The sequence below is a fragment of the Micromys minutus genome, assembly GCF_963924665.1.
Source record: "Micromys minutus genome assembly, chromosome: 9".
In the NCBI taxonomy this organism is placed as follows: domain Eukaryota; kingdom Metazoa; phylum Chordata; class Mammalia; order Rodentia; family Muridae; genus Micromys; species Micromys minutus.
Window position 1 is genome coordinate 34,219,301 of NC_137978.1, and position 13,962 is coordinate 34,233,262.

The window sequence follows — 13,962 nt, forward strand, 5'->3', positions numbered from 1 at the left end:
CCAACACTACTTTACAAGTCCTGTTAGTGACTGTGGCAGTGAATTTGAATTTGACAGCCTCAGCCAGGCCTTCTGATGACCATAGCCCTAGTAGATATCTGATTTCAGCCCCAGGAGAGACCCTCAGCCAGCCAAGCACAGGAACTGTGACAGTTGGTTCTTAATGCTTTAAGCCACACATTTGGATATTTGTTTGTTTTTCCTTTATAAAGTATCTCACAGAATTGACCAGGGTATCCTGGAACCCACTCTGTAGCCCAGGCTGGCTTTGAACTTGCCATCCTACCAAGTGGTAGGATTATAGGTGTATGCTCCTATACTTGGTTTAGTGTAATTTTGTTATGTAGTGTTAGAGAATCTGAACAGGTGCCATTGCTAGTCTGTTGGAAAGGAAAATGTTTTTGCTTTTCTTCTTCACATACAAAGACCTTCCTTGTATTCAAAGACCTTTTATCTTTTAAGGTCCATCTTTGGGGAGCTTGGATTAGTAGCAGGTGTCTGTGCTGGGTATGTGAAGGGATGGTTGAATGCCAGTGTGGCAGTTCATTGTAGTGTGGAGACTCAGGTGTGCGTGGCTCTAGGATGGCAGCTCCTGCAATGCTTGGGTTATAGTGTGTGATTTAGGAATATGCAGATCTATTGCTTTGTTAAGAGTAGCTTTCATTAGGAGGCCAGAGGGAAAGACCTCACAATTGGAACTTGGGAGGCAGGGACTACTAGGGACCACAAGAAGATGAAGTCTTCATTTCTTATGTTTAGTTAGCTTTTTCTCCCAGGATTTCTGTAGAATGTAGGTGGCTTTACCTGTCCAGATACTATACCCTCTTTTCTCTTTGTTGTTAAATAGAGGCTTGCCTCTGGGGCATTGGAATCAGGCTTGCTAGACAAGAACAGTGCCCTAAGGGAAGGAATTTTGGATTGAATTAGATTAAAGGGAATGGTGTTTGGGAGCTGTCCAAACTACACTTAACTTTCTGTCTTTTGCTCTTGCCAGTGTGGAGGAGCTGAGGGTTAGATGGGAATTCTGGTTGTAGAACTTTTGAGTTGCAAATCCAGGACCCACATTTTAATGTCCCATATTATTTCCCTTATAAATTAAGTTTCAGTCCTGAGTAAGCCATATGGGACCTGACTATAAATCTAACACACCTCTGTTGTATGTGCTTCATCTTTATCTTCTCTGGATCTCTATAATTGCTTGCTTGGCACTTCATGGCAGTTTCTGCTTCCTGGAACATGCTTTTGTATATGTGCTTCTTAGCTTTCGACTTGGATTGTAAGATCACCAGTTCCATAGCTCTGTGTGCCTGTCCTGTGGAAGGCCTTGCCAGTGTTTTTGAAGGTGGAACCTGATTTATGTCTCTCAGTTTGCTTGGTCAGTGTCATCATTTGTCTCTTTCAAGGGCACATCTGTCTGTGTGTGCATTGTCACACTGAAGACATTACAGTAGGATTTAAATCGTCTGCTACGGACTTGTTTCCCAGACCTAGGCACCAAGGGCTTTCATGGCCCACACTGCGTAAGGAGCTTGATGCTTGTTTATGAGGGTCTGCATCTAAGTAAAGACTACTCCAGCATCAGGAACCCTGAGTATGTTATTCCAAGGGCACTTAAGGTGCATCATTAGCTAAGCACTAGCTGTTGCTTTAGAGAACTTGGAGAGAGATGTTTGCTGTCTTGCTTACCTTGAAGAGGGGAATACGAATGATCTTGGAAATTATAGACCTGTTAGTTTACTGTGATACCAGAGAAGATAGTTGACCTGATCGTCAGGTAATCAATCAGCAAACAGCTAGAAGAATGTGGGGTACTGAGTAATAACTTACATGGGTTTCTGAAGAAGAGCAAATCCTGTCAGATCAATCTAACTTCTTGGTGTGACAAAGTGATGGATTCGAGTGGGTCTAGGGAAAGTGATAAATGCAATGCATCTCAACTTCATTAAGGCTCTGCAAGGCTGCCTTCAGCAGGTAGGCAGGCGAGCTCCAGCCACACATGTATGTTCTCTGGACTATCTCTAGGCCACCCTCAAGAAAGGGATGGGGAGACCAAGATCTGTTATTAATTGCAACTTAAAGCCCCACTCCGAGGGAAGGAGAGTCTTAAAGGTTCCTAGGTCATGATTCTGATAGAATTCAGAGGAAACTTGCAAGATGGGTGAGAGGAGTTTTCAGTCCCAGGTATGATAGTACTTGTAGTGAGGTGGCTTTAGGGCAGGTTCTCATCAGAGCCCCTCCTGCCTAGGTGAATGGTCAGCAAGGGAAGGGAGGAACCTGGAAAAGCTCACAGTAGAGGGACAAAAGTGACTATAGGCAAACAAAACAAAGTATCACTTAATAAGAGAGCAAATAAGTGGAAGATAGTGTATCCACTAAATTCTTGTTCTTAGTAATGCAATAATACCTTGCTCTGTATTTTAACAAAGGCCACAAAAACTCCACCCAGATTTAAATGGTAGGAGAAAAAACTGAGATTGTGGTAGGAAGAAACTTCCAAAAGAAACAGTAAAATCAATCACTAGACTATAATGGGTCTTCATTCAGAGTCTGAGATAACTGTTCTGTGACATGCTTTTTATGGAAAAACCCTGCATGTGTTCTGGGGCTAGAACTCAAACTCTCCTGATTGGCTCTTTTGCTTTCAATACTCCCAAGATCTCTGAACAGCTCACTTCTGGATCTTTTTGACCCTAAAATTTAGAGCGTGACATACTTTCCAGGTATGTGAGGCAGAAACAAGTTTTGGCCTAGGAAAGACCTGTTGTTTAGAGGCTTGGTGTGGAGTTCATTTCTCCTGTTGTTTTTAAAAGTCTTTGAGTCAGCTTATTGAGACTGTCTTGAAGGAATACCTCTATGAGAAACTAATAGTTGTGTGTTCTGTTGTGCTTGGGTGTGTAGCAATATTGGTTATAAATACAGTAAAACATCTGGTATTTTCAATTTGTCATCTTTTTTTTTGCTGGTTATTTTTGTACTTTGTTCAAGTAAGTGAAACTGGACTTGCTTGGTCCACTCTCTTTTGGGGATTGTTTTGCTAGTAATAGGTTTTCATGTTGTGATTTTTGTGCTTATTTTATGTTTTATGTGTTTCTATTTAGATTAACATGGTAAGTATTATTTGATATGAGACTTTTTCATTGGAAAACATTTTTTCTCTCAAATGTTAATTTAGATGATTTAAAGTATTAGAGGCTCTAAATTTCAGAAATGTGGGGTTTTTTTTCTTGTCTTAGGAATTGCTTTTTGATACAGAAGTAAATTTTTATTTGATTTAAGGGAACAGTGGCTCCTTTGTCCTTACTAGCAGGAGTTTGCCTTGCTCATTTGGTGTGGATGTGTATGATGTGATGGTTGTTATGACCCTGGGGCCCGGAGAGCAGCCTGAAAGCTTTGGTGGCTCTTTAATTGTGCATCTTTAACCTCAGGGCAAGTTCTCTCACCACCTCAGTGTTCAGAGGAGACCAAAGCAAATGTAAGTGAGGAAAATGAGGTATAGGCCACAGCTTGTGGGGAAGATGAAGTAACCTCAGCTGCCTGCATGGCTTGGGAGGGAGGGGTGGTTTACAGCTCTCTGTTTGTGGGAAGTTAAGTCCTGGCTGCTGCCTAGCCTACATCAGTCCCTTGGTCTTCTGGGTAGTCTTTCTCTTTGCTTCAAAGCAGCCCTGTCTACTGTTTCCCTTCTCATCTGTACTTAAGTGCCCATAATGTTAGAATGATGACCTTTGGTGTTGAGGTTTTCTAGTATTTGGTCTTTACCCATTGCTCCCGACCCTCACCTCCCTTCAGAAACCTTGGAGAGATATTATCTGCATTTGAGTTAGAATTATGACCAGATGAGTTTCTCTTGTATAGAAAATTGTACAGATTTTGGATTTATTTTGGAGGGTAGGATGGGAGGGACAGGGTTGGTGGTGACCAAGGTCTAGAACTAATACAGAAAAAAAGATTTGAAGTATTTCAGTAGGACCTAGAACTGGCACCATTATAGGTCTTTTGTGAAAGAGACATTGTAGAAAAGTTTACAAGAAATTGCCTAAGATCACTATAAGTCAAACTATGTTGATTCCCTTTCTCCTCCCTTCAAGACTGAAAGACAGCCCCCGCTGCCCAAGAATTGCTCTTTGCTCCATAATTGCCTTCTTGTCTTCTGTTTCTGGTTCTTATAGTCTCTAAGTGGTCAAAAGGAAAGTACCCTATAGGAAAAAAATCCTTCTCTCCTTTCCTGTTAGTTGGCTGTGTTTGCAGCTTCTCCACATGGGAGGACTAGGCCCACTTTTCTAGCAGGGCTCAGAATTTGTTCCCTGTCTTCAGCCTCAGCCAGCCTGCATTTTTTTTCTGTACAAACAGGCGAAAGACGCTGATGCTATTCTAAACTGGGAAATGAAATGCAAAACCGACGTTAATGTAACATTATGGCTGAGATTAAATGCACCAAAATCAGGAAATTCAAAGTTATGCTTCCCCCAGCAACTATAACTCAGCCTCATCTGGCGTGTGTAGTATTTTGTGTTAGTGTGGATGGTGTTAGATGTTAAGACATTAAAGTTAACACCATAAGCAGAGCACAGAATGCTTGAGGGGCTGAGTTATGACGGCTCTGTGAGCTGTAAGTGTTCTTGCACAGGCTCCCGACTCCTTGAATAATATTTTTCTCTGCCCATCAGAACAATTATTGCCTTTCTTTTTAGTTATATTTCTGCTTTAGCACATCTTTTCCAGGATCACTATAAATGAATTTCACTATTGCTGGCCGGTAGTTGTAGGGAGAATGGGGTGGCCCACTAGACCCTTTTGTCCTTTTGTCACTGCTTCCATAAAAGTGGTGCCCCCTGCCTTCCAATCAACTGGTTGTTTCCTTGTGATCCCTATAGGGATGGGCCCCATCCTGACTCCCTGTGGCTCCTCACTAGTGCTCCCTGAATGGGAACAAGTTTCACTGTGTCTTGGCTGTGTTGTAATTCCTTGTGAAAGCCAAGGGGCCCCTTTTTATGTAGAGCAGACATAGCGATGTGGAAGTAAAGTATAATTTCAGGCATGAAGCACTGATGGGTACATGGTGGACTGCCTTGTTGGTTGGCATAGCAGAGATAAGATCCACATGGGTTTATTGTTCTATTCAGATTGCTTTTCTGTCTTCCCCAGGGTTTATACCTTTAAGCTGCCATGATGTATAGTTCGTCTGGGGAAGTTGCCTTGGGGTGGAGCCAGGAATTTTCCTTGGGGAGCATTGGGTCATTGGTAACGAAATCACCACGTAATTTAGTACAAATCAGGAAACATTTCCCCTAGCCTCTTATTATCCTGGTGGTCTCTCCAGGGCTCAGGCAGCTGTTGGATTGCAGATTTGTTAGGCACTGGGCTAAGTTTGTTGGAAGGGAAGAGCTCCAAAGAATAGGAGCATTGATATGTGGCGAATGACATCAGGGACTGCTAAGTAACAGTGACACTGAGCTGCCTTTTAGGTTTTTGTTGGCTGTGACAAAACCAACTCAGTCAGCAAAGGAATGGGAGGAGCTCATTTTAACCACCTTGGAGGCAATGAAAAGCCTCATTTGCTCTTTGGGTAACAACTGCAGGAATAAAAGCTAAATAGGACCTAGTTCCTACCCTCAGGGAGCTGGGTCAAGGAGAGTAGGGCCTGTACCCACCAACAGGCAGTGCACTGTCATTACAGGAAAGCATGTCTAGTGCTGGACAGCCAGTGGCAGCCACCTACAAACTCCAGTTTGCAGGAGGGGCAACAGGCTTCATATGTGAGAAATTTAGGAGACCCAAAAGGCCCCACAACTGTTACAGCAGGGATTACCTTCCTCCACCCAAACAAAAACAAAACAAAACCCCAAAGCAGAGGGTTTTAACAGGAAAATACGTTGAATTGGCTTAGTTCTGGGATCAGGGAAAGTCTGGATTTTAGACTAATTTGTCAAAATGTTGAAAATGAGTAAGAAAAGGTGATGAATGAATCCAAGGCCATGGAATAGTTCACAGTTGAGTTAGTTGGATTGTTTGTATTAGTCACATACTCTTTCTCACATTCAGGTTAGAAGCTTCCATTGGGATGCTTGTAGGTGAGAGTGCTAAGTCCGGAAGAGGCTTATTGAATCAGGAAAGCCTGGATGTAAAGGGTGAGGGTCAAAGTGAAAAAAATTTAAGAGTTTTTGTTGGATGTGACAAAATCAACTAAGTCAACAAAGGAATGGTGCTTCTGGGGGTGGATGGAGCTCAAGAACTGAGGCGCTGAGGAATTCTTAGGGAGGCCATGCTGGATGTCAGCTGTCATTGAAGGTAGCAGTTGGGTGGAATACTAGATCTTGAGGGAAAGGCAATTTCTGGAGAATGATAGGACATCTTCTCACATAAAGTACCGGGAATTTGCAGTTGGATTTGCTAGAACACAGCTTAAACAGACCTGGGAGGTTTAGACCTCTCAAATAGAAAAATGCTGTGTGGTTAACATTGAGAAGGAGTGTTAAAAAAGGTTAACAAAGAGGAGCCGAGGTAACTGGAACTTTGAGAAGCCAAGGAGAAAAGGTAGAGTGGGGAGTGTCAGCCAGGGGTGTTTGACTCCTGCTATTAATTGCATTTCTTCTACAGACTCATCTCAGTTGTTTGACATGAGGAAACTGCTATTAGGAGATGCTTTCTCCACTGTGTCTTGTTGGGAAAAAGGATTCTGCATCATTTTGATTAAGATGCTATTGGGATGATTATTTTTTATCCTCTTATCCTTGATGTTCCTGATGCTAAAAAGCTCCTACAGTGTTACATTTATGTGATGAGTTCTGAGCTCTAACTGTAAAAATTTAGCCATAGCCTAAAAAACGTGTTTCTATATTGACATTAATGCTTCTCTTCCCCCAAGGCTAGCAGCCTACAGCAAAATGGCAAGCAGGCAATGAGAGAATCAGAAAGGAGTCTCTGGAGAGGACTTCACTCCTTGGTAGTAAAGTAGAGGTACCTTGGAATAGTCTGCTGTTTGGGTCCTGGTCCCAGATGATTTAGTTAGTTGGTCAGTGGGAGGTATGCTGATTTTGGGTTAGTACAACAGTGCTGTTATATGGTTGGCTCTGCTTTTCTTCTGGAGGCTGTGCTCAGTGTTTAGTTTTGGGGAGCCATTCCAGCCAAGAGCTCATCCAAGGGCTACATTGTGGCAGGAACTCTTATTTGGAAATCCCCATATAGCTACAGGTAAAGAGTCCATAGTGAAAGCTGAGCATAGTGTCACTCACCTCTAATCCCAGCACTTGGGAGGGAGACAGAGGCAGGCAGAGCTCTGTGAGTTTGAGGCCAGCCTGGTCTACTTAGTGATCCAGGACAGCTAGAGCCACACTGAGAGGTTACCTCAGAAAAAGAATCAAACCAAAACAAAAAGAGTGTGCATCGGGGAGGTTAAAAGCAGTGTTAGTAAACCAGAGATGGAATTTTCAGTGTGCTGAGTGAAAGGAGAAAACAGAACCAGCACCTACAGTTTCTGGGAATGAAAGAAAGGTGTTCCAAGGATGTAAAAGTGGACATGGAAAAAAACCCTGTTAAGCACAGTATTTAAGAGATATGTTAGTTAGTAGGCTGGGTTATGGTGGTGGTGGTAGAAATGGAGGGAGGTTATGTGTTAAAGCCCTTAATTATGCTGGGTAAGAACAAGCTTGAGAGCAGTGCTCATCATAGTTCTAAACTCCATTGGAGTCTGGCTCCCTGGGGGTCGTGGTGCTGAGTGATTGGTAAGAAACAGTATACAATCTATGGGTGTCATCATAGGTACTCTGAGTTAAAGAGTCACATCAAGGGCATACAGGGACAACAGCTACAGGTAAGCTCCTTTGAGGTAAGGTAGTTGGCTGTCCCTTTGAGATATCTTTGAGGTACTTTTTGGCATTGACCTAGAAGGGGTAGCTACTAATGATAACTAGTAAGAAAGTTGGTAATCCTACTCTCCCTAATTGTTACAAGGCTTAAGGCTCTGACCTGATCTCATCCCTTCTTAGTTCAGGACCAAATTTCATTTGTTCCCATGTACTTCTTCAGACACCAACAGCATTGAGAAGCCAACTGGTCAGCTGAAAGGGATTGATAAGCTAGAGCAGGGAAGGGTCTCTCGGTCACACATGCCATTTGGGCAAGGTCTTTTTCTGGGAAAGTTGCCTGACACTAGTGATCTAAGAACTAACCCTCAGTGTCTACACTATCTGCCAGCTTGTTATAAATGGAGTGTCAGGCCACACAGAGCTAAATGGGTTTGGTTTGACAATACCTTCAGACAGTTCAGAGGTTCTCAAAGTGTAGTGACTATCAGAATCAGCTGGGTGACTGCTTAAAGCCAGGATCACTGGCCTCAACACCAGGGCTTTAGGCTCACAGAATTTGTGGTAAAAGCTAGAAATTTACTTTGTTCCTATAAATCAGCAGTTCTCAACTTGTGGGTCATGACCCTTTTAGGGGTTGAAAGACTCTTTTAAAGGGTTGCAGTATTAGGAAGGTTGAGAACCACTGATCTAAATGAATTTGTTTCCCTTGAAGAAATAATAGGGAAAACCCCCCACAATTCTAACAAAGCAAGATGGGGAAAAGCATTCCATTAATGGGAAGGACACTGATTCTTTACAAGGTACAGTTATGTGCTCTTTTGGTGATTTTGTTTGTTTTTATTGCTGGGGTTTGAATGCAGGGCCTCAGGTACATGAGTACTTCACTACTGAGCTGCATTGCTAGTGCAGGAACGTACATTTTAAACAAATTCTCATTGGGATGCTGTCTGTGTTACTAGCTATTTCATCCATGAGATAGGGAGTGATTGTTGCCAGTTTAGGGAGATATAACATCACCTCAGCCATGCAGGGAGGACTGGTGGGCCTAGTTGTCCACTCTCCTGCTAGCACAGCTGTCAGCTGTCATGGACAGAGAATAGGGAACCCATGAGCTGCTTCTTTGGGATGAGGCTTCTAGGCATACATAAGTGGTATCTGGGGCTGTGATGGGATTACTGAGCGCAGTCTCCTGAGGCCTAGCCCAGCCAGCCTCTCTGGGCTCCTACCCAATTACCTGAGTGGGCCTGCGTCTGCCTCATTTCTTCACCCTGCTATCCTTCATTCCTTACCCCAGCTAGTATGTCTTCAGGGCAGTCCATAATTGATTGGAAAAAATGAGTCTTTGTGTAACCAAACTCTGATATATCTTGTAATTCTGAGTAAATTATATGACTTTTCTCCAGTTTAGCACAAGACTAACTGAACAGGATTTGGCTGCATGTGTCCAAGCCCCAAAGTGAGGACTCTGGGTCCCCAGAGTAAAGAGAGCTGAGACAGAGACCATTTTGTCCAGGACAAGATAGCACAGTGCCTAAGAGCATAGGCTTCAGACCTGGGCTGTTTAGAGCTGCGTTTTGTTCCTACTAAGTATGAACAGTGTGACTCTGGCTAAAGTAGTTTACACCCCTGTACTTCAATCATCATATTGGCAAAATGCAGTTAGTAATGGTTCTGACTCTATAGGAGGATACAGTGAACTAAAAATACATATTTGTGCTTTGGACAGTGCCTAGCATGTAGCTGTATAGGTCAGCACTTAGTAGAATTAGCACCTCTGACCCATGGTTGTATAGGAGACTGTTGGGAGTATAGCAGCCGACTGGGAGGCCAGCCTTACTTCTGGTTTTGTGCAGACTTTTCAGATAGATGTAGGGTGCTACATAGATTTGTTAGCCCCACTTGCACTCCTGGCGGTACTGGGATAGATGGTAAGTCAAGATTTCTACCGTTTTATTACCATGACAATCTCAAAACTAACACCAAGGAGCTCCTCCTCTGCATAACCAGAGATTTGTTTTTATTAATTACATGAGTACAATATAGACTTATGTGTGTAAATTTATAACTACAAAGAAGCGATTGAGTTGTTTGCTGCCTTAAAGGTTAGCTTCGAAAAGCCCTGATAGTTGACATTATGCAGAACATGTAAAAATATTCAAATTGAGTCATGTGTACTTGTAGAGAGACAGGTGTATGTATGCCAGGGTAAGAATACACTTTTGATCTTCACTTACTGATACATAGGCTCTTTTTTTTTTAAATTTCAGATTTTAATAAAGGTAAATTATAACTCAGACTGTACTCCCACTTCTTAAAGAATAGCACTTTCTTCCTTCAGCCTTGTTTTTACATTTTAATGGCTTTGTGGGGGTATGAAGATGGGTGAAGGGGAGCATATAGGTGAAAAATCAGCCTCTTAACGCTCTGGCTCCCCCCCCCCCCCCTTGCTTGTCCCGAAACTTTGAGCATCAGCTTTCATCTGTCAAAGTGTAAATCAGCAATTAAAACCCAAACAGCCAAATGCCAAAGATGACCTGAAGCACAAAGCAACTGACAAACAAGTCCGGACAAATCGACGGGTAATTTATAAGCTTTGCCCTAAAATCTAATTATTTGGCAATTCGAATTTGCAGCCAGCCAGGGCTCGGCAATAAATTTAACCCGCCATAAATTATTTAGGAGCAAGCTGTGGTGTAAATCAAAACCACGAGTGTTTGTTTAAGAAATAAGCTCCTTGTGCATAAAATGCCCTCCCACCCCAAGAAACTGTTAGGCAAATCATGCCCAGTGCATCCTCACTCTTCCCGAAGATCAAGAGGCTCCCTCACTCACCCCAGAAAGGTTATTACCTCTATATCAGACTATGTGCAGATCTAATAGGCATTGGGTTACTACATGTTTACTGTTTGTGGTCAGGTTGCGTCTAGATTTTTACCAAATCCTATAGTACAGGGGTAGAAGGAAGGGATAGATTACTTGTTACTATCTCTAAATTGAAGAAATGTCTGTTTGCTCCTCTTAGATTCATTTGGGCAAGGTATGAAAAAGTTCTTCTCAGTCCCATGTTTCAGATGGGATCGCAGAAACATCAGCTCAGCTTGAGAAGAATTTGTGCTTTGGAAAAATGGAATAGACTACTGTTGTAGTAACCCTTGCTGCCAGTTCCACTGGTCAGCTGAGCCTTTTCTGCTGACTGACTTTTGTTGTTGTCTTACTGTCTTCGAATATAACCTAATCTCTACAGATAATTTAGTTGAAGGAAGTTTTCATACCCTACAAACAAAATCTACAGATTATTTCCTGTAATCTTCAACAGTTGGGTGTGAACTTTCACTTAAAGTACCATTGCAGTCTTATCCTGTTCACTAAGGGATCCACTGGGGCTCTTAGTTGATCAGTTTTAAATCAAATGGTTTTAAAACCCAAATTCTAGCTCACTTATTTATGAAGGAAAAAGCAAATGAATATTTGCTTGCTGCTTCCTTTATTTCCTCTTCCTTCTGGGAGAACATTTACTAAGTGAGACAGTGAATAAAATGCAGCAGGGTGAGAACCTTGGATACTTGGAAAATTCTACATTTGGAGGTTTTTTTCCCCATAGTTGACAATCATGGTCAGTTCCCAGTCACCATCCCCAGACTCTGCCCTTGGACAACTGAACAGTGTAGGATAACTTGTACCTGTTCCAGCTTTGGCACTGATGGTGGTGTGTTCTAGAGATCTCTGGTCCCAGGCAAACTAGACAGTTTGGCTAAATCTGGGATCATGTGGTTGGTATCAGTTGAAGAAGGAAACTGTGGATGATCAAGAATGGATGATCCCAGTAGACATTGCTGTGTGATGCTCTGAATCTGGCCTTGAACCTGGTGCCACCATTTACCTTGTCGTCTTAGGCAGATCACCTCCCAGATCCTGTGGAAAATTCTAGAAAGCAAGAGTGTTTTCTGGTTGACAGATAATAGCTCTGTCTCCTATTTGTCAGTTCTTTCCTGTTTGCATACAACAAGAGTTGAAAAAGGGAGGACCAAGAGGCAGGTGCCAGAGATGCAGACCAAAGGCTCAGGTTTCTCTCTTCCTGAACTCAGCCTGGTGGCACCTATCAGACTACAGCATGGAGGAGACTCTTAGGAACATTCCTTTAGGACTTCCGCCTAGGTCATCCACACATGCTGGGGTGTTGAGTGTGCTGAGTCCCCTACAGAACTATTAGCCAGTCCTACTTGTCTCTTTTTCCTCCCTTTTTGGAGTCCCAGCCCTGTCCTTGACTAGCAGCATGGTTGATAAGGGACCATAACATCTTTGAGCCTTAATTTATTGTAAAATGTCAACAGTAATGATTTCCACCTAATAAGTTGTTTAGAGGATTAAGGTAATTTCTGTTAGCACTTAGCAGAGTGTCTACCACAGAGGAAGCAAGAAGCAGAGGGAACAGCATGATTCAATTCTCCACCTGCCAGATAGTGTTGGAAACTATCTTCTTTTGTTCCTTTCCCCAAACTCTTGAGCATGTTGAGAGGAGTCGCAGGCCTCACTCCTGTGCCTGTGCTTGGGCTGTCTGCTAAATAGTAGGTGCTAAAATAAAATGAATGGGAAAGAACAAAAGCCTAACACTTGGAATGTCCCTCCACTGTCCATTGTTTGCTCAGTTGACATTTCTACTTACTAATTCAAGCATTTCTCCAATGCAAAAGTTACTCATGTCTTAAGCGCTACTCTGTCTAACATAGTAAGTAGCCCTCTAGTAGTTTAATTGAATGTGAGTGGTATAGGAATATAAAGGAATTATGGGGGTTGCTTTCTTTCTTTTTCTTCTTTTCCCCCATAGGAGTTGAGACAGGTCTTAGTAAGGTGTCACTGAATTTGGTTACTAGCTCTCTGTCCCTATGAGTGAAGGAACCATTAGTAGGAGAATCTGAATGCTGGGCTTCAGTGTGGGAGACCCAAGCCTGAGTTTTCAGAGCCTGCTGAGAAAGCTGATACAGTTCTGGTCAGAGCAAGAGCTGAAGCACGTTCTGTTTTATAATACTAATGAAATTCCAGATTTGTAATAGCATTTCACATATCTAAAACAAACCGTGTGCTTGTAAAAAAGTAGAAAGAGATCAACTTTAAGCCATACATTCTTGGTAATAGAGGTTTTTCCCCCTATTTATGTTTGATAGATATTTTTGTTTCCAGAGGAATGTCAACTCCTAATTTCATAATGTATCACAGGCTTAAGAAAATTGAATTTAATAAAAGCCAAAGATGAATGGCATCCTTAAAGGTCCCAACACTTGTCTTTATTAGCAGGACAAACTGCAGGTCTCCAAACACTGTTTCTTTCCAAATGAAAGTTTAAATGAAAAGTACAGTTGTGTCACAGGTTAAATCTCATTTCTGGCCAAGCTAACATTGTTAGTGAGAAGCTGCTGTATTTGTTTCCTTGGACACCACAGGCTGTGGAGCTCTTCCTGGGGGGGGGGGGGGGGGGATAGGTAGGATTTCTCCTATTTAGTAGGAGAAAAGGGATTTATTACAGATTCAGGGGTTATAGTGTGGGGTCTGATTCTTGAGCCACAGATCTTGGGAATTGTGGATATGTGAATTTTTAGGAACAGTGTGTGTGGTATATGTGTGAATGCTCAACTTGGTTTTCCATAGTAAAACTCCTCTTTGCCTGGCCTGCTTTATAGTACTTTATGGGAACAAAGGCTTTCCAGTTAGAGAATGAGTCCTTCATTCCACTGGGAGAAGAGGTGTCTATCAGCTAGTCTGAGGAGCAGTCTGGGTCTTCTTGTCCTTACCTTGCAGCCATTTTGTCTGTCCTGTGTCTGGTAATAAGTTCTCCTCAGCTTCTTCATCTCTGGGGATCAGCCCAGGGTGACTAGGTAAGCTCCCATCAGCTAATGAGTTTGGTCAAATGACCCTTTCACAGGGGTCACATATCAGTATCTTGCTTATTGGATATTTACATTACAATCCATACAATAGCAAAATTACAGTTACTAAATAGCAACAAAAATAATTTTATAGTTGGGTCACTATACCATGAGGAACTGTATTAAAGGGTCACAACATTAGGAAGGTTGAAAACCACTGGCCTAGGGGTACCAGGCAGCTAAAACCTTTAAACTTCTCTAATATGAAATCTAACTGCATTAATTTGTTTTTCACCCTT

General features: G+C 42.4%; 1 protein-coding gene across 5 annotated transcripts in view; it reads left to right on the forward strand.

Moving 5' to 3' along the window:
- ERI3 (ERI1 exoribonuclease family member 3) overlaps window positions 1–13,962 on the forward strand; it is a 127,145-nt gene that overhangs the window by 15,717 nt on the left and 97,466 nt on the right. The window lies entirely within an intron of this gene.